Source organism: Podarcis cretensis, assembly GCF_951804945.1.
Source record: "Podarcis cretensis genome assembly, chromosome: 17".
In the NCBI taxonomy this organism is placed as follows: domain Eukaryota; kingdom Metazoa; phylum Chordata; class Lepidosauria; order Squamata; family Lacertidae; genus Podarcis; species Podarcis cretensis.
The window spans coordinates 20907018-20931798 of record NC_137187.1 but is presented as its reverse complement, the minus strand read 5'-3'; the positions used below and the strand labels follow the sequence as shown (position 1 = coordinate 20931798).

At 40.5% G+C, this 24781-nt stretch overlaps 1 protein-coding gene across 25 annotated transcripts in view; it reads right to left on the bottom strand.

Moving 5' to 3' along the window:
• PTPRD (protein tyrosine phosphatase receptor type D) overlaps positions 1 to 24781 on the bottom strand; it is a 1166566-nt gene that overhangs the window by 783451 nt on the left and 358334 nt on the right. For all 25 annotated transcript variants that reach the window (XM_079959081.1, XM_079959070.1, XM_079959090.1 and 22 more), the window contains one exon: positions 8140 to 8183. The gene's annotated coding sequence lies outside the window, so the exon portion shown is untranslated. The remainder of the gene's footprint in view (positions 1 to 8139; positions 8184 to 24781) is intronic.

Sequence of the window (24781 nt, the reverse complement as noted above, 5' to 3'; positions counted from 1 at the left end):
GCAATTGAATCCCTCTCATAATTGCAGTCTGGAGGCGACCAGTTTTCATAAGCCATGGTTTATGCATTTGTGAACAAACATCAGGGCAAAATACTCCCTTGTTATTCCTCCCCTCATCCCATCATGCTCCAGCTTCAACACAACTATCTTGGCTTGTATTGAGTTCCCCACTGTGTTCACACCAAGGAACTCTGGCTTAATGTCAGCTGACAAACTAGAAAAATAAGTCACGCTGGTATATGGGCTTTCTCATGTGCCAGTGAAGCCAACACCTAACACAATCCTAGCTATTTGTACATATCTCCATTGTACTGTTGCTGGGAAATGATCTAGAATCTACCTGTAAAATCCTGTAAAGTTGACAACTTGGAAACTTTAGCATAATTTTATTTAGAGAAAATGAGGTGCAGAATGATTAAGAGCATTCTAAATCACTGGGAGAACACCTGGAAAAGCACAGCTTGATTTAGGATAGCTGTTCCGGTAGAGGAGTACATGCTTAATTAAACACATTTCTTGGAAAATAATTCTGCTATGACAGATAAGACAAATTCAGTAGCTCTAGTAAACTTACTTTCTAAAAAAAGAGAGCACCTGACAAGATCGCACACTGAAGATGAATAGCTTGCAGAATGAAATACAAGGAACCCCTCCCTGCATGCACTGTTGTTGGTTGAACTTCTATTGGTCCACAAACATGGGAGGGAAATAATTTTTTCCTTCGAACTCAAACATAATAATCAAATAAATAAGCCCAATACAAAGATATTCTTCTAAGTCCACATAGCCGCCCTGAGCCCGGCCTTGGCTGGGGAGGGCAGGGTATAATTAAAAATTATTATTACTATTATTATTATTATTATTATTATTATTATTATTATTATAGTTCATAGATAAGACGAGTGTTCGTGTCAATCATCTGCTCAACACCCATAGTTTTACCTACCCCTTCAAGGGAGCTGAAAATATGTGGCCACTACAAGTTGAATGTATCCTACTATCTGTTTCAGTTGTTTAAAAGGGGCCTCAAAAATGCCAAATAAGTAATGTTGTTTTGCTTTGGATAACTCTAACCAATTTTATCCTGTTCCAAGTCTACCCTTTAGAAAAGTCTAGAAGGCCAAGTCATACCATGGAATACCACAGATGTCTGCATTTCTTACTACTCTTTCCTATTCAGGGCAAAACAACATACCATTCCAAAGCCCATCATGACTTGTTTTCATAAAAAAGTCATGGAAACAGCAAGACTGGATAATCCACTTCAACAAATAGAGGAACAAATCAATGAAAAGGTAGAAATTAGCCATGAGACAATAACTAAATCTAAAAAACTTACTAGGGCAATGCCTTCATAACGCCAACCAAAATGCCTCAAAATAGCACACACACTTTCAAGTTTTCTGTCTTAGATTTTGTAACAAACATTCTCTTGAAAACTCTCTCTAGCACATTATCCCCCTGTAACAAAAGCATGGAAGACACTTGACTCAGGGCAAGGAAACAAACTATTATTATTTTCAGATCTCTTCCAGCTCTGCAGTTCTACTGAAACTGTCATCTGGAGATTTTGTGCACCTTATAAAGCATTTTGCTAAATAGTTGAACTGCTTTCAGTATATTCCAGAATTTCTAAATTCCAGTCTGCTTTGAATAGTGCCCACCAACAGAGGGGCAGATACCCTAGTACTTCTGTGAATTCATCAACCAACTCATTTTTTTAAAAATATTTTTTTTTGGTCATTCACTTCCATAGGTTTATACTTCCCTGGGTACCTGTACCAACGTTTTAGATAAATGAGAGGCAATTAGAATTCTCTGTCAAAGGCTGCAGTGCTCAGCCAGCAAAATCAAAGCACCAAACTCTAATAAGAATTTTTAAGAAGAAGAGTGTAGCCTGGAATATAGCAGTAGCAAAGCCAGTGCAGTGTTTGAATTACAATAACATCAACTACACACAAGTTTATGGCCGATATTGATTAAGTGCGGCCAATTAAAAAAAAATAGTACTTATTTTCAATTTTCTTTTAATTGCTTGGTGTATTTTTTTTAAAGTGATAGATGTAAAACAGGGCAAAGAAATAATAACAAAGAATGGAGTCCAGTTATTTACATTTCACAGTAATTAACACTGAACTGTTTAACATCTATGCCAGTTCTACTGTGCCGAATCATGCAAGCAGCAGTTCTGCCTCAGAGAAAGATCATTTTCAGGTTTTTTTTAAAGTTAAATAGCATACTTTCATACCATAAATACAGTATAAAATATTTCAGCTTTGAAGCATTTAATCACTTTTAAAAAGAAATCAAGCAGCTGTGAGGGCACATCTTTTAAATGTCAGAACAAGTGTTCAGTTTTGCTATAGTTTAGATTTCTTTCATTTCAGGTGTCACTTGACATACAATGTCATTTTTCTGACAGACAGAACTTCCAAGGGAGTCTAAACGACTGGGTAATTTTTGTGTGTGAAGAAATAAAAATGACCCCCAGACTTTTTATTTCACTGCCAAGTAAACGAAAGCTGTTGAATGTTTTGCTAAAGTATGGGAACAGGAGGCATACATTGCTTAGAGAAACCCCACTTTGTTGAGTGATATACATCACAATCAGGCAGCAGGACCACTTTTGAGGCCAGGGTGGGGTTCAAAGAAGAGGGCAGGCCAGCATGACATTTGGATACACACTGATGCACATCATGCTTTGAAGATGGGAGGAGCAAGACTATATGAGCCCTTGCCTGGTCCACCCCTCATCTCTTTCATCTCCATGACTGGATTGTTGATGGCATTGTGGGAGCTGGGCTTTTCAGCCCACTTGTCTGAACACTGGTTGGGTGTTTCCCAGTTGTTGCCCAGGGCCTGAATATATTCTAGGACAACCCCACCACATAGCTGAATTTTCTTTTTTTTAAAGTAATTTCTGAGCCTCCTTGTTTAGTCATTCAGCTCTTTTTACCCATGGCCATTGTGGAGACTGCAGACATATCTTCTGGAGCTGCTTGTGTACTGGGAATGGGCCACATGGTTAATTACTGTACATGTGGCTCTCCTTTTCTGCGTTGTCTTTTTGAGGGATCACCTTTCCCTGGGTAAGATTTGGGGGTGGGACATTTCTGAGTGGATTTCTTTGGCTTCCCTGCTAGGTTAACACCGAAGACTGGCAGGGATGGACTCAAGGATACTGGAAAGGCAGTGAAGGCTTCTCCCAAGTGCCCTCTTCTCCTTTCCCATCTGGTGAAGAGGAGGAGCTTGATCTGGCAGAAACGTTAGCCAGCCTTGGCAGCCTGGAGAGGGCTCATAAAAAGCCACCACTAACCGCAGTCCGGCCTCAATGGCTAAGATGCACCCCCAGTCTGGAGACCTATTGATGAGTTTCAAAGATGGTGCTATTCCATCTAGAAAAATCTTGTTTTCTTTCTCCTATCATTTACTCCCTTTCCATGAAATAAAAGTTTTGGAAAGGGGAGTACATTGATGTGTTCTCAATGCTTTTTTATGAAGCAAATTAAAAATGATAAGAGAAAAGGGTAAGACAGGAATCAAGAGAGTATGAAGCATAGGAAGGTGGCTAGGTACTGGTCAAAATGGTGTCCCTGAGTTTTTATATATATGACATTGCAGAAGATGCCAATTTGTGGGCCTGTGCTTTTGAAATACTGACGTTGTTCACTGGGCTTGCTCAGAATTCCAGCATGCAGTTATTTTACATGATTATTGTTTCTGGTCAAATAGAATTCACAGGTTTCTGAATTGTTGCAAACACCTGCAAAGACTGCTTGACCAGAGGTGAAATTGTCCACGTCATGAGCAATGACGGCTCAGTCATGCCTCTTTCAGCTTGCTGGAAAAGGGTGTAGTCATGTGTAGTCATGCTGAGGTCACCATGAATACATTTCCACATATGTGAATACATTGCTTGTATAGATGCAGATATAGTGAGACTTGGCAGTTCCCATGCAAGAATGAATCCTAGGTTTCAGTGGATTCATTCAAATGTATCTGCCATTCAAAATGATTGTGGCAAAATTGCCATGTCCAACAGAAACATGAGAATTGAGATGGAATATACTGACTTATGTTCCAAGTTCACTTAATAAGTTTGCTATAGAAGAATAACGACAGCTAGTCTTCTGGAAATCTCGTCAAGTAACTTTTTATTGTTATGTTGGGTGAAGTGCTCAGACTTCACATCTCAAGTGTTTAAAAATATGATATCTCTGTCTGTAGACTTTCCTATATCTGAGAGCTCACCCAGCACATAAAGTTTCAGAATAAGGTGGCTAAAATATGCTGGCAAAGCTCCCAGATGTCTGTTTCATTTGCAGCAGATCTCAGAGCATCAGTCTCAGTCATGAACCAGTGCTTAGGAGAAGTGATCGATTGCATGAGGATGAAATGATTGATATTATTCATTCATTACTTTTTAACCATAATATCCTGTCCTTTTGTTTCAGTCCAAAACCCAAGGGGGCTTATGTAGCAGACGAAAAACAATCAGGTAAAAACAAAAGCATATAAATTGACAGAGGGCAGCAGATTGTTTTGTTTTTTCCCCTTATAAAACAACAAACATGAGAAAAGTCAATATTAATGAAATAAAACCCTGGTCATGATGAAGTCCTGCTGAAATAATTGTTGCCAGAATGTTTAATTAGTGACAGAATGTTGTGGGAAACAGAGCCAGACACATGATCTGGACAGGGATTTTACAAGCTAGGCAGAGGAACAGAGGAGACCCTCTCATATGTTCTCACCAGCCACATTTCAGATGGAGGGAGGTTATACAAGACAACTGCCCCAGGTGGCCTGAAATGATGGGCAGGCTCACACAGGAGAATTTAGTCTTTTTAAATATGTGGGTACTAACCCATTTAGGCTTCAAAAGTGATAACCAGGCAAGATGAAGCTTTTGCTATTGAGAGATTCATGTGTCTGTTATCATTAGTGACGTTGCTTTACTAGAATGGTTCAAATTCACAGCCTACAAAGCTTCTTGGCCAGCATTAGCAAATTAATCCTAGGCAGTGATCATGTGACTAGGATCACTTTTTAATCATCTGAATAGGGCTATGTGGATTGCACCCTGCCCTGTAAGATCTGTCTACCATCATTCATATGTGCCTGTAAAACATCTAGAGTTGGATCCAAACTGCTCATACTTGAAGTAGCCCCACTGAAATCAGTGTCACTTAAGTACGTCAGTTGATCTAGTATAAGGATAACAATACAGTGAACGGGATCCATTCCGGAGCCCCGTTCGTAACATGAGCAGAATGCAACCTGCTTCTGTGCATCTGCACATGCGCGGGTCACGATTCGCCACTTCTGCACATGCGCGTGACGTCATTTTGAGCGTCTGCACATGCGCGAGCAGCGAAACCTGGAAGTAACCCTTTCCGGTACTTCCGGGTCGCCGCGGGATGCACCCTGAAAACACTCAACCTGAAGCAAATGCAACACGAGGTATGACTGTACTTGGATCAACTTGTAATGTAAAACTGGGATTTCCAAATTTATGAAAACTCTGTTTAGATTGGCATGCATTTTTTTTTTTTAAAAATGGGAGTCCTACAACTCTTCCCCATTCACTGTTTCTTTCTTCGAAGAAACAGTCACAGAAACTACTCATGTTTCTTAGTTTCCCCTGTGTATCCTTATTACATTTATTCATTTTTTCTACTTAAACAAAATTATAATTGCATTTAGCTTTGCAGCAATTTGTTTCCCAAAAGTAAATTCATAGAGAATATTAGAATGACACAAATACAAAGGTTTTAATTTCCAAAAGCTATTAAAATACACTCCCTAGCAAAATGTGTGTTTGAAGTTCAAATGAAAGACAATATCTGAATATAGTAATCCTCAGGAGAATTCATGGCACCTGTCAGGCACTGTAAAGGTTTTATAAATGTTGTCTTCTGCAAAGTCAACTGCAAACATCATAAGGCCTTTTGTAAATATGTCTACCAGCCTCTTTGTTTGAGCAGAAATATTGAATTTCCCAGCATTATGATTATAAACCGGAGAAGATTATTTTAGATTTTTAATTTTTTAATAATAGCCTTTTACTTTTGCCATGGGATCAGGTTTCATATCATATATTTAAGTGTTTGAAAATATTTGATTTGTAACTGCTGCAATGGCCAAGAAAAATTCCAGCCGCAAATGTTATTTACCAGTAAACATACTTGAAGTGAAATCTTAAAAATAAAGGACGATGTGACTCCTGAAACACAGGGGTTGAACAGCATCTTTAAGATCAGTAAACATAAAACATTTGAGCTCTCAATCACTCTTTTTTTAATAAACCAAAATATAAGTGATACAAATCTCTAAGTGTGACATTCTTTAAAAAAAACAATTAAAAAACCCATAATAAATTAAAATATTCATATATGTAATAGCTTGGATCAATGACCATTTTTCTGGTTGACCACCTTTAAAAAAATCCAAAAATTCAAATGCACGAGTGTTGCACGGTCACTTTTGTTAACTGTGAATATTAATATTTAGGCTTTTATGCTGCGGATGCATTATTAAGAATGCTTGGCAGACTGTAATATTTGTCACTTGGCTGCTTTGGTTTGCTTTGAATGAACTAGAGGTAGGATGGGGTCTTTGCTGAGCAAAACAGATGTGTCTGTTAACCCTATATGAGCAACATAGGATGCCTCTGGGTGAAAACATCACAGTGTATAAAGGAATCATATTCAACCCATGCAATGATATGGTATTTGGCGATGCAGGAAAGCAAAGCAGCATGGGTTAATTTTGCATGATCCTTGGGCTGGCCACTCCTTGACAATGTCCTTGTGTGCTGGGTGGGAAAGGCTAATGAATTCTGGAACCCTCCAGGGCCGAGTGTTCATCCACCTCATGGGGACAACCTTCATGTGCTGGCAGGCCACTCACTCTGCCATAGATATCCTCCCAAATACATGGTCCTTTCTTCCTTCTTCGCACAATTAATATTAGATGTGTTGAGTGCCCAAACCGGATTTAGGTTTGATGAGGCCCTAAGCTACTGAAGGTAATGGAGCCCTTTCTATGTCCACCTGTCCTTTTTCAACAACAAATTGTCTCTGTTTTTGTGTTGAATATACGCTATATGGTAATTTATGGACCTAATAGGTATCTAAAGCCATTTGCACCTGTTGCCATGCAACAAGTCCATGCAGAATGGAGGCACCCTATATATAGAAATGAGCAAACCAGTGATATTTTAGGGAGCAGGCTAGCAGCCGGGGCCCATCACTCACATCATAGGAGCTTACACAACACAAAACACTGTTGCTGTATGTAGGTTTTATTTTATTTGTTTTTTATGTTATATTTTGGAAATGTACATCCAGTTTTTTCCCTTTAATTTTTTTTTGGGGGCCCCAATAGAGTAGGCCCTAAGCTGTAGTTTGTTTATCTTATACATAACTGCAAGTAGGGCTATTGTTTTGGAACGTCTGTAAGTTAACTCTGTGTGTTCTGCACAGAAGGGATGGAATTTAGGAGATAAAATGGTCACTGAACAGAGGCTGGAGATTGGCTATGAATAAGAACCATTCTTACCTCTTCTCAGGATTCTGTCTTCTTGCCTCCCAGCTTTCCTAATGACTTTCCTGAAGCACCTGCTTCCTTTCCTCTGCTTCCCTCAAACATTGTATTAAAAGAAATTTCTCCAGACTTTCTGGAGACTTACGTCTGCCTAGAACTATATTACGCACCTGGAGAAGAACTTTTTTAGAAGGAAAACTATTGCAAGAAGGAGGTTCCAGGGTGGCAATTTTGAAATGGAGGATGGAGGCTGCACATGCAACAGCCCAAATAAACTCCCGGCCACATTACCACCACCCCTTGCCATCCTGTTTGTGGTTGTATCCTTGAATTCTACACTCTGTGCCTTGAAGACTTAATGGCTGGAGTGCATCACGTTTTGGGAAATCAGTTATTGAATATAGATATTTTTTTTCTCCAAAAGCACACACAAACCAAGTGCATCAGAGTTTGGTAAAGAGACAAGTGCCCCAAAATGATCTCTATACAATGTAGCTAGATCAAATGTATCTACTGCACACACATACATCAACAGACAAACTAAACACAAATCCTGAGGCCCTCTTACATATACCAAACTGGGTTACTTACCCTTCTCCAAGGCACATCCTGCTGTTGTGTCTCAGGACAGAGAGCTAAAAGAAAATTAAAAAGTGCATTGTTTTAATCAGTATTTGAATCATGTTTCATTAACAATAATAATCAGAATTGTATACAAATCTATTTGCTTTTTAATGAAACAAAAATTCCAATTGTCTTCTGTAACTTGGGAACATAAAAACCATAAAAGTATAAAATTTCAAACGAAATCCAAATGAAGGATACAATGGCTGTATGGTGTTTTTTTTAGTAATTCTCATCCCCTTCTATTTACAGTTTTTTCTTCCTTTTGGACAAAAGTACCGTATTGGCCTGAATATAAGCTGCACCCGAATATAAGCTGTACCTTTAAAATTGGGGGGGGGGTGAGAGAAAAAGGAAAAATACCCGAATATAAGCCACTCCCTTCCTCGCTGCTCTTGGCTGCCTGTTGGGTGGGTGGGGGGTTGCGCTGTGTTGCCAGTGGCCTTTCCCCTTCCTCTCTCTCTCCTTTCCCGGCCTTGGGGGAGAGGACAGGGAATACGCATGGGACAGGCACCACTTTGCTGTGCTCCTGGGACTATTTGCCCTGCGTTCCTGGCTGCATACCGTAAGGCTGCGAATATAAGCCACACTTTAACTTTTCACGGTCAGAATTTGGGGGGGAAAGTGAGGCTTATATTCAGGCCAATATGGTACATGTACCCTGCTCCTATGCCATGCCTGAATCTGTGCATTTTATGCACACAGATTCAGAACAGACCTGTGTGAAATCCATTGCTGGAGTGAAAAGCTGTCCATATGGCCTGACCAATATCTTCCAAACAGATTTTTTTTCTGCCCAATAGCACTGATATAGCTACAGATGCAGGTGTTTATCACAGAGAGTGCAATGCAAGTTACCTGAGAGCGTGGTTTTTATTTCAAAGGAAACAATGAACTTTCTGCATAACAACAACAAAATGAACTTATTGTGCCACAAAAGGTGTGAGCATATGGAAATGATGAGAACCTCTGACCTTACCAGTGATGGACTGCAATTCCCATCACCCAAGTCTGCATGGGCAGTGATCGAGGATGATGGGACTTGTAGTATGACAAAACAAGTTCCACAGTCTCGATGCATGGAACAGATAGGTGAGTCAGTATGAAAGTAAAGGCAAAAAGGGGTGTGAGAGTGTGTATATGGGGACAATAGCAGCCAACTGATTAACAGCGAAACACACTACTTCTCTTTTGTTTACAGCAATCTTATGAGGCCAAATTAAAGTTTTCCAAAAAAAAACCATACATTTGGTAAACATAACTTTCCCTTGAGTATATCCTTATTTCCTGCACTTTTTACTTTAGCTATCACTGTTCATAAATTCTGCTTTATTTAAGGAATAAACCTTCTAGCTGAAAATATTGAAAACTTCAACTCTCATGAGTTTATTTGTTACAAATCTAATAATTTCAAGATTTTAAAAACAAATGCAGTACTTCATGAGATATGAAAATTTCATTTTCTGAGAGTATTATCCAATTGCATGTTTGCTGCAATAATTCTTCGGAAGGTAGCTTGTTCATAAATACAGTACTGCAAAAGCAATACCGTTCTGAACATTCTCCCACCATATTACTGTAAAATTGAGACTTGTTTACATATTGAGGAATAGAAAAGTCATTTTTTACAATGATAATAAACAAATACATTTCATTCCATGTGTTTTGTTGCCTGTGATATTACCCATTTCCTGTGCCATCACCTTTATATACCAAGGTCACAACCCAAATTTTCCCCACAACTGGTGGGGCCTTATGGGGTGGTACTGCTGGCACTAAGTGGCTGGGGCAGAAAGGAGAGTCAATAAAGTTGCTAGAAATGCAGCAATTGTAAACGGGCTCAGCCCTGCAACTTCCCTCTTCCAAAAGCTGGCAACCTATGCTACACCACTGATAACTATTTGCCTAACTCAGTGGAACTTACTTTTTTTTGTAACCATGCATAAGGATTGAACTGTTGCATCTAAATCTAATGAAACAATGTGCATGTTTTGCAACTAATGAAACTGCTGTATTGGTAAAAATATTGCTGTAGTTATATATGTTACGTCTTGAAAATTTCAATGCAGCACACAAAATATAGATTTTTTATTTTTTCTCCCTCTAAGGATCTGGGTTTTTAAAATGTCTTTGCAGTTCACCTTTAAGTATAGTGACTTGATCTTGTCACTTGTCAAATATGTCAAAACTTCTCTTGCTGGCTTTGTTGATCAATATCTATATGGAACACATTGACGAGTGTAAAACATGTCCTGCATTAATTCGGCAAGTACCTTTCTGGATGAGGAATGGTTGGAAATGGAATATAGTTCTAAAAGATTATTCTCACGCGTTCCTTTTAAATTAAAAGCATCTGCATGGTCAGCAGGAGGACTAGGGAAGATTGTTAAAGCAAAATGCACCATGCATGCCATTTTGCACTCCCCTGTTACACAGTGCACACTGTTCAGAGGAACCCTAGCACACCAGAGAAGGTTTTCAGGGACACAGAGGCCTCCAAGTGAGTATGAGTGATTGGTCACACCACCGTTGGATACAATCCATAGTTATCTCCTCCCCACCTTCTAAATTAAAACCAGTGGCTCAGGGAACCAGCACAAAATGTAAGGTGGCCAAAATCGGCTCGTGATTTTGACACCAATGACTCCTCAGATAGCAGAACAATAACAGATGCTCCCCATGCCACAATCTATGAATGTGAACAACTCAGGTAGTGACAAATGAATGCTTCTGGTGGTTCATAAACAACATAAAGCAGACTTCTGTGTGATTTTGTGGCCTGTTGTCAAAACTGTTGCTTGTTTGTTTTTAACTGCTGATAGTTTTGCTCATTACTTTGCTGTAGAGGTTGCATGGTGGGGGGGGGGGGAGCTGCCAAGGAGGCAGCAGAGGGACTTCCAAGGAACACACTGCCATAGTTGCTGTCTTGTAGCAGCAGCCATGGGTGACATATTTCTCAGAGGCTGGTTTGGCTGCCCCTGTGGATCTTGCAACCTGAGGCAATCACCTCACCTTGCCTCAAAGTTTGGCTGGCTCTGCTAAAAGTCAAGTCAGATGCTATGGTCCCAAGTATGCACAGGATTCAATCCCTAACATTGGAAACAACATATTCTTAGCCATCTACTGTATTGCATTTTCTGGGTATGTTTCAAATACATCACAATACATAAGATGTCTTCCCCCAGTTCTCTCTCTCTCGCGCTCTCTCTTTTTGTAGGATACTGCAGACAAGGAAGGCAAAATAAGCTTTATCTGATATTCTTGTTCTCATAATACCTTTCAAAATGGAAGCAAAACGACACTAGGATCAAAAGAACTATATAATTAGTTCTGTACACTCAACGAGTTTTGGAATTATGCTTTGCAAACAGCAGTCTTCCATGCCACAGAGTACTTGCAGAGAAACTTGTGCCATTTGGCACTGGGTCATGGCCACCTCCAAGCCTTTGACATGGCTCAAGTAGTTCATTGGATCCTGGCCTATGTCTAATAACATTGGCAGGGCAATCAAATGACAGTCAATCTACTGCAACTACTGCAACAATAAACTCTTTTAAAAGACAAGACTTTTAGAGTGGACTTTATAAGATTGCACACAATTATACCAGCTTCCTCACTTGAAGATCCAAAAGATGTAGTACAGTGGTACCTCGGGTTAAGTACTTAATTCGTTCCGGGGGTCCGTTCTTAACCTGAAACTGTTCTTAACCTGAAGCACCACTTTAGCTAATGGGGCCTCCCGCTGCCGCCACGCAATTTCTGTTCTCATCATGAAGCAAAGTTCTTAACCCGAGGTACTATTTCTGGGTTAGCGGAGTCTGTAACCTGAAGCGTATGTAACCTGAAGTATATGTAACCCAAGGTACCACTGTATTTGGAGGCATTTATTTTAACAGAAGCATCTGTGTATATTTATTTGGATCCAGTATGAGCTGCTTCAGAGCAATCTACAATATTCGCTGTCACAAGTATGAGGATTGAAGTACTGGAATTGATGGGGGTGGGAGGAACACACCAAAACCCCCACTCCCATCAAAATTAAACCTCTCTTGAAAATACACTCAATTACTACCAAAGGGCTTAAAGTATTTAACCTTTAAAGTAAGAGTGTTTGCCTGGTATTGATTTATCAGGAATTACAAGCTAAGAAAACATGCTGTGTTTCAGTTTGTTGATTACCTTCAAGGATATTCCTCTTTACAAAGGCCATCTAGCTGGGGAATACTTAATTCCTTGGAACAGCTTGTCAATTATAGTCAAATATACACAGTGAAGAAAAACAAGGGGGGGACTAGATAAAAGTTTACTAGGGAGTTATTTTGAATATCAAATTCTTTCTAACAGAGCTGAGTACGGAAGACATGAGATGCCAAACTAATGCATACTTTACACATATTCTTGAATTAATAGAAGGCACACAGAAGGACTGCGATTTATACAAAACATTTATTGCATTTCCATTTTAGAATAAATATATATGGAGAAAATGCAGTCCTTAAAACTTCTATGACTATATTTCATCTTTATCAAAGCACACATCAACATTCAGAATGGATTCTGATGGGCAAAGGCTGTTTCCAAGGCATGTTAAAATGTGACAAGCATCACATATTTCATTTCACAATAAAGATATGCATTCAATACAGCTCTGGCAGTTGGCCAGGCTCTAACAGACGTAGTACACAAGAAAGAAAACACACACAGAAAGCTGAAACAATAACAAAACTGAAAATATCATCAAACACTTTTAACATTAAAGATTTAATCTTAAACCCTAAACAGCAATAACACCAAACACATACACACTAAAACCAGGAAGAATAAAAATGATATTGCTGCTCATCTAAAAGTCATCTGGGATGGGGAAAGTCTTACCTCTCTAGGGAGAGAATTCCGTAAGCTAGGTGCTGCCACAGAAAAGGCCCTGTCTCACCAGGTTTGGCAGTTAGGCATTGGCTTAGTGAGATGTGGGGGAGGGCAGGTGCGGCCATCACTTACCCCTCCAGGTACAAGGGTATTCTGGTAAAGGAATCCGTGGGTCTGGATTTTGGCCGAAGTCCACTTGGGGGACTAGGGTCATGCCAGGACCCAGCGGGAACCCTGGGGCAAGCTTCAGTTGGTTGCCATCGATGGAGCTCCCTCTGTTGGTGGTTTACTCTTCTAGACTTCCTGCAAGGCGGGCAGGAGTCAGATATAGTTGTTACCAAAGCCTAAACCACTGAGCCTAGGGCTTGCCGATCAGAAGGTCGGCGGTTCAAATCCCTGTGACGAGGTGAGCTCCCATTACTCTGTCCCAGCTCCTACCAACCTAGCAGTTCGAAAGCACGTCGAAGTGAATTAGATAAATATGTACCGCTCCAGCAGGAAGGTAAATGGTGTTTCCGTGCACTGCTCTGGTTCGCCAGAAGCGGCTTAGTCATGCTGGCCACGTGACCCGGAAAAACTGTCTGCGGACAAACGCTGGCTCCCTCGGCCAGTAAAGCGAGATGAGCGCCACAAACCCAGAGTCGTTCACTGGACTTCACTGGACTTCACTGTCAGGGGTCCTTTACCTTTTTTTTTTTTAAGCCAATACCACTCACATTGCTGTAGTCAATAAAGTTGTGGCCTAAATTTTGCCTATTAACCTTTAACCTAAAATTCTGCATCAATGTGTTTTTATTATTCTTGGGGGTGCGCCGGGGCCTTGACGTGCAATACAATCAGTCCGTTTTATTTACATTAGCACATTACTTTGTTGCTTCTTCAACAAATTGCATGGGTGGGAAAGCAGTCTTTGCTTTTTATTTCTTTCTCATTTCAACTGGGGCTAATCTTGTCAGTGCAAGTCATGTAACATTCAGCATTAGGGAAGGCACATCTCTACTGATAACACAGTTATCTCTATGAATCTGCTGGAGGGGAATTTCTTTTCTTTAGTTTACCCCTAAGAGTTTTTGTTTTGTTTTGTGCTTGTCCTTTCTGTGAACTTAGTGTCCTCTTCTTAAACAAAGCACATGTGGAACTTCAACTGCAGTTTGATTTCCCAGGCGTTAGTGATACCAGATTGGGTGCTCAACCAATCTAACAAACATGCACACTCTGTGATTGAAGTCGCGTTATAATCAAAATTAGGGATCTGTTTTTAATGTTGTTGGGGAATTTGGTAGAGACTTCCATGAAGGGCATTTCGAGACAATGGGCTTAGTATGAAATTGCCACACTTTGTTCAGTCACTTTCCACTATGTGTGTGTAGAGAAACCATTTTGTTTCTGAGGTAAAATTTTGTTTTTTAAATGTTTAAAGCACTTTTTTCAGCCAGAGCTCACCATAGCTCAGCTCTGACACATCTCAGGTGAGCATCATTGCCCATCTAAGAGAACAAGAGATAAGTTCATGGTGTGTTCCAGCACCTCTTTTTCTAGAAAAACAGCATTGGTAAATGGTTAAATGCCTGTAAAGTGTTGTGACTTTTTGCTGGGAACTGTGGGGATACTAGGAGGAACTCAACATCACACTAAGGTAATTGTTCTGTCAGATGCCACGACTCCCCTTGGCCAAGGAGTAGATTGTGTGTGTGGCTCTGGATCAGCTGAAGAAAAAGCAGGAAGTTTATGGGCATTGAAGAACTGAAGACATGGCTCAGAGAAGCATGTGAAGCTTGAAGGAAGCCAAAGATAAATATCACTGAGCAGAACAGAGGCAGGGGAAATCTCTCCCCCCCTCCCCAAGACCAGAGACTTTTGGGTTATCTTCCAGGAACCCCATGCCAGTGATGGGAGGGGCCTGAAACAAAAGCAAGTGAAGCAATGAATGCATTTTTCTCTCTCTCCACACACTCACATGCTCCTTTACATCCTCCATCCAGGCAGCCAAGAGAACCCTGTCCTGGAAAACAATATTATGTCTTGAAGTATTATTATTCCACGAGATATATTTTTCTTGGGGGGCCGGATAGCCAGCTCCAGTTGGCAGCTGCCACGAGTTTTCCCGCACCTTGGGCAGTGGCACAAAAGGAAAGAAAAAAGAGGTCAATCGCTGCCACAGTGGCCTAAGAAGCAATGAATTAGAACTCAGTCTTTGACTTGAAGTCACCAATGAACCACATAGCAGCATAGATGTCCCTTTTGGGCTTTCCATCTCTGGCCTGTGTTCTGCTGCACATCATGAAGCCTCATGTGAACATAAAAAAGGTAAAGGTAAAGGACCCCTGACAGTTAAGTCCAGTCACAGATGACTCGGGTTGCGGCACTCATCTCGCTTTACAGGCTGAGGGAGCCGGGATTTGTTCGCAGACAGTTTTTCTGGGTCATGTGGCTAGCATGACTAAGCCGCTTCTGGCAAAACCAGAGCAGTGCACAGAAATGCTGTTTATCTTCCCACTGGAGTGGTACCTATTTATCTACTTGCACTTTTTGGCGTGCTTTCGGACTGCTGGGTTGGCAAGAGCTGGGACTGAGCAATGGGAACTCACCCCGTTGTGGGGATTCGAACCACCGACCTTCTGATTGGTAAGTCCAAGAGGTTCAGTGGTTTAGACCACAGAGCCACCTGCGTCCCCTTCATGTGAACGTATACAGGCCCAAATCCATGTGGGATGCTTATGAATTACAAGCCAGTTATAGATGGCTTTAAATTTAACCATATATGATTCAATCCTACCTACAAAAGACTTGAAGCACACACACACACACATACACTAATGTAAGGATTGTGCTTTATCCACCTCATCAAACTAATATGGACGTGAGGAAATCCACAAGGAATAGACACTCATTAGAACAGCTGCATAGAAAAATACATCCTCTATCCAACATGAATTTTGGAAAGCAAATAGATAAAAATAAACCTCACAATTTCAGTAAGTATCATCAATGCACATAATTCTGTCCTTTCTTTGAGGATCAATCAATATACATGAGATGAATACAATTTAATCCTCACAAAATCCCGGTATAACTTATTCAGCTGCACGGCCAATGAGGAATTTTGATTTTTGCCACATTAACATTGACAACAGTTTGCTGGGTTTTAAACTGGCTATACACATTTGCAGCACCTCCACATCCTTAACTTTTTATTAATCACTTTGCTACCTGGAGGAAAGAGGGTGTTATGCCAAGCCCGTCCTTAATGAAGAACATTTCAGGGAGCAGTATTTCCTTAGAAAGGAAAATTTCAAGGCTGTCCTCTCTTCACGTTGCCTATTATTTGCAACTGGCTTAAGAGACGCTGTGTGAGTGAAATATATCAACAAGCATCAAAACATTTTCTTTCTCTCTTTCCATCCTTTAAAAAAGGAGTAGGCATGTTAACCCTGGTGTCCTGGACAAATTCCAATTTGTGTAATTACATTCTGCCTCCCTACATTTCTCCTGCAGTTTCAATTAGATGCAATGTTCTTTTTCACTGTCCTAAACCACTGCAGTGTAGCAGTTCAGTTTGTAGCAGCTGCCACATTCAGCTCAGGATTTGCAAGCTTTTCTGTAGTGTTATCCTTGCATTATGACAAGTTTCAGTAGAGCACTGTTCAGTCATTTATGGCACCATTCTATACATATTTGCTCAGAAGTAAGCTTCACCATGTTTAATAGGACTTACTCACAGGTAAATTTGCATAGAATTATGATTATATGCTATAATCTATGCTATAATCTGGTGCAGATTTCCTTGGGAATAAGCCCTATCAATTTCAGTAGAACTGAAAATATGTGTAAGATTAAAAAAAATCATATTTGGACAACATCTTTATTATTAGTCCAACCAAAATATCATAAAACAGCTTGCAGATTTTTGACTTCTCTTCACCAGGCTCAATGGCAAACAAAGCAAGGGGGAAGTATGCAAACCATGGATTTTGCATCTGGGCACAGGTGCAAGATGAAATATAGCAGAAGGAAAGCAAACATCCAAATGAGGCTTTTAAAAAAAATTTTAGGTGCTATATAGATTTCAGGTTACAAATAAGAAAGGGAAGAAGGAATATGCAAGGAATGAAGTACCCAGGTCTGCCGCTATCCTTAGAGGGGAAACACAAGTTCCTTGGTTCATGGTCAACAGGGGGAAAAAGATGGTAGATAAGAACATAGTAATAGCCTGCTAAGGTAAAGGGACCCCTGACCATTAGGTCCAGTCGCGGACGACTCTGGGGTTGCGGTGCTCATCTCGCTTTACTGGCCGAGGCAGCCGGCATACAGCTTCCGGGTCATGTGGCCAGCATGACTAAGCCGCTTCTGGCGAACCAGAGAAGCACGCGGAAACACTGTTTACCTTCCCGCCGGAGCGGTACCTATTTATCTACTTGCACTTTGATGTGCTTTCGAACTGCTAGGTGGGCAGGAGCAGGAACCGAGCAATAGGAGCTCACCCCGTCACGGGGATTCAAACTTTTGACCTTCTGATCACAAGCCCTAGACTCAGTGGTTTAACCCACAGCGCCACCTGGGTCTCTCTAACAGCAAAAGAAAAGTGCTATTTCATACAAGTTTATTGTAAAGATCACAGAGATAACGTGTTTTAAATGTCATATCTAGTCTAGCATCTGTTGTCACTGTCATGAAATTCTACTCAATATTGATCCAGAACAAGACTCCAATGTATAGTTAGCAGAGTAAAAACTGCCCCCCGCCCCCCGCCAAATGGACCAGAGGCAATTAATATTTCACCCAGGAGAGCTTTACAGCTATTGAAGGCAAATGAGCATAATGGTCAAAAATCCAATACATTCAGGATTGGCCCTGTCCATAAGAAATCCAGTTGCAGCAGACATAACTTAAACTTACAATAAATTATTATATGTCTAAACCTTAACAACTAAGCATACCATGTACAGAATACCACACCAGAAGGAAAAGAGTCAGAAAGAGAAAGTGAAACCCAGGCTCCTTCTGGCCCTACTTTTATAGTCAGCATGGCATTGACATAAAGAGATAAGAGAACCAGCTTAAACCAGCTCTACTCAGCTTCTCTGAAGGAATAACCCAAACATCATGAACCTTCTGCTTATTTCTTTCAGACACAGAAGCTTCAGGAACCCTCTTGAATTAATTAGAATAGGAATGATCTCTACACATCGGATCAATACTTTCTGTACTAAGAAATGCAAACTGACAGTCACAGTTGGCCAGCCAGATGCCCATGGAAAGCCCAAAAGCAGAACCTGAATTTAACAGCACTCTTCCCACATGCAATTCCCAGCAACAGGAATTGTGAGGGATACAGCCTCCAGCAGTGAAGGTACAGCATAGCCATTATAGCTTGTAGTTACTCAGTTCCCTCTTTCCCCTGCACATCCTGAAAATCTGCTCAGGAGATCTGGAAGATTTTATGGAACAGCACAGGGCGTGAAAGAAGGCACAAGGAAAAGCATGTTGTGGATCTGATCTCTTTCTCTCTGTGTGTGATATATGTGTGTGTGTGTGTGTGTGTGTGTGTGTGTGTATACACATGCACATATACATATACACACATACACACACACACACACACACACATACATACATACATATATATACATGTATACTTATAGCCATTATTCTACCCCTATTTTTTCTTTAATTGTAACATTATCACACTAGTATTGTTGAATGTAACACAGTTCAAAGGAATTCAGATAGTTACATTAACAGTATCTGGGGACCTTAAAGACCAACTAAGTTAGTTATTTGTATGAGCTTTCGTGTGCATGCACACTTCTTCAGATGCATGCACACGAAAGCTCATACCAAGAACTAACTTAGTTGGTCTTTAAGGTGCTACTGGAAGGAATTTTTTTATTTTGTTTTGACTATGGCAGACCAACATGGCTACCTATCTGTAACCGTATCTGGGGAAACGGCTAACAATTCCCCTCCCCTCTTGCTGAAACAGGCAGGTATATTTCATTAAATTCTACTAAGAATTGGAAAGCAATCAAGTGTATTTCACTATTTGTGTCTCAACCTAAGGTAATTATTAGTCTGAAGGTTTTTCTCTCTCCTTTCTTAAAAAAAAAAAAAAGCCCACTCTTGTGCTTGCCCAAGAGGAAAATGAACTACAGTACTTATCAGCTCAATGCATACACGAGTGATACCAAAGGCAACTGACCAGCACTGTTGCCATAGGTTAGGAGCAAATCCATTAGTGGTTTTTTTATTATTATTATTAAAAATACACCTTTCTGAAATATTGGTTACAATGCAGTGATAACTGCAGAAAAGCCACAGAACTCTACAACATCATTTGCATTGCTGTTGGATAAGATAAATGCATTCCCCTCATTTCAATTTCTCTTAAATTCGAATCTTATGTGAAAGGAAAAGCATTCTCAAACTTACAATTGATCAAGAGGATGGTGACAATGACAATGTTGTGTTATAAATAAATAAATATGTACACTGAAGAAACTATCACCTCTTTTTCAGACACAGGGTATGAAAAGGCACTCGTATGTCACATGTGAAGTGCAGAATTTATGGGGCTTTTGATTATGTGGGGTGGTGTAATTAATGCAATGAGGTGGTCAAGTTTAATAGTTGCAATCCTATGTACACTTATCTGGAAGGAATCTCCTTTGGTCATACTCTTGAGGTTAGGATTGCCTTCCTTATGAATTTCACTTCTGTAGTGAACTAACTATGTGGTGCCATCTGCAATAGAGCAGGAGATAATATATGAATCCAACCTCAGGCTAAGCATATGGAATATATAGGACAAGAATCTTTTAGGCTAATGCTGCTAGCAGCTGGAAGGTGGGAAGGCAGGCAGATCTCTGCACCAGCCTACATCTAGTGCAGGGACTGATCCTGATGCAATCATGCCATCCAATGGATTCCAGACCTACTCAGCTGTGTCCCTTCCTTGCTCCCAGGTGGCACCTGCATCTACCTGCTCAGCAGGTGGAAGAGAAGAGAAGGTCCAGTGGAATGGAAAGCTAGTGTAGGCTGGCAGGGCTAGTAGGCAAAGGGGCACCTCTGCCCAGTTCAAACTCTCCACCCTCCCCCTGTGCAACAATGGGTTGTATTGCTCTGCCAGGCTACAAACTTGTAAACATTTATCTGGGAGCAAAACACAGTGGGGCTTACTTCTTAGTAAACATGCTGTGGATTGTTATTTTTCTTTTCTTTTCTTTTCTTTTCTTGGCTAATGTTTACAAGTTCCTCATTTGTCTGCTAGCAAAATGTCCAGAAAAAAAGAATCCAGTGGTTTTGTCCAATGATCTAGAGCTGCATATATACAAGTATAGGCACAGAAGTTGTGGCTCATAGATTTTATACCTGTCTAGATTTGTAAGGAAGTTTTCAATTAATGAAAAGCTGTATCCTTTATGAGGTGTGTGTAAGAGAAATAAAGCAAGAAAATGGAATCATCATCTTCTGAGCTAAACTTTTCATATCCATGTTTTAATATTCTTGATATCCACTTTTTCCCAAAACAGCCACAGAATCCATTTTATGCCTCCATATTTTTAAAAGGGCTCACTACTTTGTTCATGAATTACTTAGAGGCTTTCTTCCAGATTTTAGCCTCCTTCTCTCTTCAAATGCAATGCTTCTCAGTATAATATATTTTCACATTTAGCTGTATGTCATCAAGGGCCTGTTCAGATGATACATTAAGGCAGTGTTTCCCAAAATTGGGTCCCCAGCAGTTGTTGGACTATGATTCCCATCATCCCTAGCCAGCAGGACAAGTGGTCAGGGATGATGGGAGTTGTAATCCAGCAACAGCTGGGGACCCAAGTTTCAGAAATACTGTTTTAAGGGAACAATCTAGCCTTATAGATGGAGCTGGTGGACATCCCACCCCGTCACCAATGCAGGGAGGAACCAAGAATGCATGAGCTGCATTGAGTTGCATTGCCAGTTTCTAGAAGTTAGGAAAGTGACTGTGATTTTGACATTAATTATACTGGTTTGTATGCACTCAGGCCCTATATGGAAGACACATTTCCATGTGATGGTAGAGGCAGGACTGGTACATTTGCTCCACAAACAAGTTCAGATCAATCACTGCAGTATCATCCAAAGTGGCCTCAGGTTTTGAGTAATCAAGAAATGGCTAATAGATGAAATATGTATGTATACATGTATGTATGTATGTATACATGTATGTATGTATGTATGTATGTATGTATTAAGTAGCCCAAAAAATGCTATTAGTCCTCTCCAGAGAATCAAAAAGGATACTAACACCATTGAATGGGTTCCCACTGATAAGAGGAATGGAAGCTTTTTTAAAGATGAAATTGGGTACCTGGACAAAGTGGAAGTGACAGTCACAGAGCCTTAAAGTAATTGGGGCTAAAACTGATGTCATGGAACATAGCAGGTTAGTGTTCAAAGCAGAATGATGAACTATTTTGAGCAATTTGATATTATTATGCTACAAGAAACATGGTGCAATGACTCTATAATGCTTAACAGATACAAATGTCACTCATAGACAGCCACTCCCACAACAAAAGGTGGTAGGGTCAGTGGGGGGCGGGGAAGGTCTAGCATGTTTCCTCTCCACAAAGTTGAATGCAACTACAACAGCCATGATTCCATGTAACCCGTTTGCAACTGCTCTCTTGGTTATAGTTTTGAAAGTATGTTTGCTATTAGACCTGTCTTCATCAGTAACCAAACAGGGAGCATGAGTGGCAGAGCTCACTGAAGTCAAATGGCTTCAGTTCTCCAGGGAACAACATTAACAGCATGGCATTCTTCCTCTGCAGCTCAGTTAACTGGAGTCAATAGGTACTACTCCCAAATATTCCATGCAAAACTGAATCCTAGTCCAGTTGCAGAATGTATTGAAAACAGCTTACAATTTAAAACAGATTCTTTATATCACTCCTGGAATTTTATTTATCTATTGGATTCTTTATTTATTTATTTATTTATTTTTTAAAAACCCACACATTAATCTTAAGACCAAAAGTGATGAACATTATATAAAACCAAACCACAAAACATCCCTGTACAAATCAATAAACAATTGATGGTTTGTAAAGTCGCCCAGATGAAGAAACATGATTTATTGTATAATATAATTTTATAGAATATAAAACTATCTTTTTTCATTGGTTTGTCCTCCTAAATGAGGAGGTAAGACTAGATGTTCTCTCACGTGGCAAGAAAACTAGCATTGAAATGTTTAAAATTGACACATTCAGTTAGTTGATTGAATTCCTTTCACTATTCCATTTGTTTCAACCACCTCATTATGATACTATATACAACAAGTACCACTATAGAGACAGGCTGGCAGGAGTAGTATATAATTTACCAAGAAAAAAAAAGGTAAAGGACCTGTAATGGTTCTAGGGGTTGCTTGTGTGTAAAATCGGCGCCACACCTGGCTGGGTTTCCTGAGTGAACCCTTTCTGTCAGGACAGCCACTCACCCGTGGCTGTCTCAATCGCTGGCAGAATCCGTCAGTGGGCGTTTCTTGAACTTCTTCTAGCAAAGAAGCTCTTTGACGCCCAGTCTCTGCCTACTCTCCCTGCGCGGAAGCCTTCTGCGCAGGGAGGGTGTGGGCAGTGGAGGACCCGTGCTCTCCCCGCTGGTCTCCGGCGAGGAGTCATGGAGCCACCTCGCCGATTCCCTCATCTGCCCCCCTTCTCCACTGGTGCTACGCTGGTTTCCTTCCCCAGAAGATGGGCTGCTTCTCTCCCTCCCAGGACGCTCTCTGGAATCCCTCTGGAGCCCTCCCTCTCCCTCTGGCTCCGATGGCAGTTCCCTGACAGGACCCCTGACAGTTAAGTCCAGTCGCAGATGACTCTGGGGTTGTGGCACTCATCTCGCTTTTCTGGCCGAGGGAGCCAGCGTTTGATAGCAGACAGTTTTTCCGGGTCATGTGGCCAGCATGACTAAGCCGCTTCTGGTGCAACGGAACACCAAAACCAGAGCAGCACCTGGAAACACCGTTTACCTTCCTGCCGGAGCAGTACCTATTTATCTACTTGCACTTTTGGACATGCTTTCAAACTGCTAAGTTGGCAGGAGCTGGGACCAAGCAACAGGAGCTCACCCCACCACAGGGATTTGAACCGCCAACCTTCTGATTAGCAAGCCCAAGAGGCTTAGTAGTTTAGACCACAGCGTCACCCGAGTCCTTAATTTACCAAGTATGAAATACTTTAAAGCCAAGATGGTGCTGACCCACAGAGTGACAAGATTTTATGTTTCATTGTTATAGGTACATTTTTCAAGTTGCATATATCTATATATCTCCCACATCCTTATTGAGAGTAGAATTCATAGGGATATTCTACATTTGTACACATTGACACTTCTCCACAAAATTTTAGCGTGCTACCAAATCTTGCTGTGGGGCTCCCTCTCTCTCTCTCTCTCTCTCTCTCTCTCTCTCTCTCTGTGTGTGTGTGTGTACCTTAAGTAATGATAGGTGTTTCTTGTAGTAATTTGTAGATGGTATCATATATTGAGGTTCACCTTTTTAAATGTGTTGCAAGTCGCTTGAACACCTTCCAGCAACAAGCGACCAACAAGTCTAATGACAAGTAAATAAATAGATAAACAAAGCAGACAAGCAATATTTGCAAAGCAATCCAAATCATTTGCACATATATTATTTGCAGCTATGTTTCCTGTTCTTCTGTCGAAAGCAGAGACTGCAATGTAAAATAATGCAAATCTTAATCATTATTGCACATCATATGCACACTTGGCTTACGGTAATTGCACATAACTTTTGCAACGGAGGCTTCTCTTTTTGACAAATCAGCAATACATGAAAACCTTTTGCCTTTTCAGGGCACTTATGTGCAACATAGAATAAGCAGCTTTTCTGGAGGAGAAAAAGTATAGCTATTTGCAGCATCTCTAAACCTCCTCAGGTGTGCTATGTATGGCCTCTGTACATGGATTTTAGATCAAACAGGGGTGGTGGAGAAATGTACATCATTCATTCCCCTTAAATTTAGGCAGGGGAATCCCCTTCCTTATCCCACAATTGACTGGTGATTTGTTCAGCAAGAGCAAAAGGACAGATTTCAATCTGTACCCCATTGCTGCAAGTGGAGATGTTTGGATCAGGCCTCTGAAGTTTTAAGAGGGGCAGAGAGGCACAGTTTCAACATGACAACAATTTCAACTGACTAAATGAATCGAAAGCTAAAATCAGTAATACTGTAAGAAGGCCCTGTATCTCGGCAGATAAGTGCAGGTCCTTAGTCGCTAGATGATGATTTTCCGCAGACTACAATTATTTCAAACAAATCACATGAGGAGAATCTTAAATTACTTACCACTTATGGTGACATCCTGTGAACAATATTTTGAATGGTCCCTGTATTCTAAAATTGCATTTAACAAATCCAATCAAAAAGGTTGAGGGAATGCATTTTGCGGCATTGTGAGATTACAATACCGAAATTGCCACAAGAAGAGAGGGTTTTTTGTTTTGTGATATTTCTGTTCTCATTGTTCTCAAGATTGTCATGAAGATGGATTTTTGTACAGTCTTACGCTTTATTTTGGAAGCCGTTTTCATGAATACGGTCTGATTTTGTGCCAACCTTTGTCACTAGAATGAGAATCAGAATACATTAAGAACCCTAAGTGTATCAAGCATTAAAATTCTGTGATAGCTTATTCTTGTGACAAAGAGATCAGAAAGAGGGAGAGAGAGAATGGCACA